Raw genomic sequence first — 1,633 nt, forward strand, 5'->3', positions numbered from 1 at the left:
CCCCCCCCCCCTCCCCCCCAGCCGGGGTCACTGGCGGAACCGGGAAAACGGCGGTGGCGCCCGCCCTTGACCGGGGAAGCGCCCCGGCCGAAGGGACACCAGACCACCCGCACCGGCCGAGGCGGGGGGGGGGGGGGGGGGCAGGGAGCCGCTGGCCGGAGCCGAGGCAGGTTGTCTTATCTCCCCCAGTCCACCACAAGGCGGGGGCGGCACGGGAAGGGCATTCGCCCGTGCCCGGAGGCAGGACTGGACCGACAGCCAGGCACGCTGGAGGGCCGGAAAAGGGGCCTGGCGCGGAGCCGCCCAAAGTCCACCCATTTCCCCAACCACCGCGCAGGGCGGGGGGTGGGGAGGGGCCGGGCGGGCGGGCGGGCGGGCGCGGCCGGCGCCTCGGGCTCCCTCCCCGGGGCTGGGAAAATATGAAAACGGTCACCTAACCGGCATGGGGGCTTGTGCCTGCACAGGCGCATGGACCTGACTCGGTCGAATCCTGCGCGTGGCATTCAAGATCGACCCGGCCGGCGTCCTCTCCGGCGGTTTCCTCCGCAAAGGCCCGGTCGTTCGAAGGTGCCCAGCAAGAGTCTTCCTTCCTCTCCCCCCCCCCACCCGCCCCCGCCCCAGCCCGCCGGCTGGCCGGAGGCATGGGCTAGAGACTTGCACCTGCGTGGCTGCGCTCGCGCGTCGCCGGGCCGATCGCTTGCGCGGCAGGGTCGCACGCCCATGGGCGCGGGGTGGGCCGCCCGCGGCCCGGACAAAACGGCCGAGCTCCCCGGCCCCCGCTATCTTCCCACCCGGGCTGCCTCGCCGACGGTCCCTCTCTCGCTCTCCCTCGCTCGCGCCCTCCTGCCCGGCCCGGGGGAGCGGGCGCGCACAGCCTCCCGGGGGGGGACAACGGGGGCGTGCGGAAACCCGGCCCGCCCCCTGCCCGAGGACCGGCGGGCTGTGTGCTCTCCGCACCAGCGCCCATCCCCCTCCCCCCCCCCCTCCAGCCAGGGGGCCGGTGACGCCACTTGAGGAGGGGCGGAGGGGATGGGGGGAGGGGGGGGGGGGACGCGCAAGCAAGCCTTCCGCTCGGGCGGGGGAGCATTTTCCGCTCCGGCAGATCGGGCCCCGGGCTCCGCACGGCGGGGGAGGGGGGGCGCGCGGGAAAGCCCCACACGCCGCGGCGGCGCGCCCGCCACCAGCGCCAGCAGGCGGCATCCAAGGCGACACTCGGCACACACCCGAGGGCCGGGAGCACGGGGGGAATGATGCCGGGAAACCAGTCAACCCGGCCCCGCTTGAAGCCAGGGCTCCCCGTCCCACGGCGACCTGCCGCACCAACAGGCACACACCCCGCCGGCGCCCCCGAAGCAGCCTGCGGCCGGGCGTTTTGGGCGGGGGCGGGGGGGGGGGGGGGGGACAAGCCCACGCCCGCCGCGCCTCGGGGCCGCCGGCTTCTCTGGCCCCCCGGCCCCGGTTCTTCGGAACTTCCGCTGCTTCCTCCCCCCTCCCTCCCCGTGGTGCGCCTGGTTGGGGCATGCACCGGCCGGGGCGGAATAACAGCAGCTATATTTTTATTTGCCCTTTTCCAAACCCGCCCCAGCTCCCCACAGAGCGCACGTCCGTACACGGGCCCCGCCCTCGCCGGCAT

This window comes from Fonticula alba (genome assembly GCF_000388065.1).
Source record: "Fonticula alba strain ATCC 38817 unplaced genomic scaffold supercont2.11, whole genome shotgun sequence".
Taxonomy (NCBI): Eukaryota; order Rotosphaerida; family Fonticulaceae; genus Fonticula; species Fonticula alba.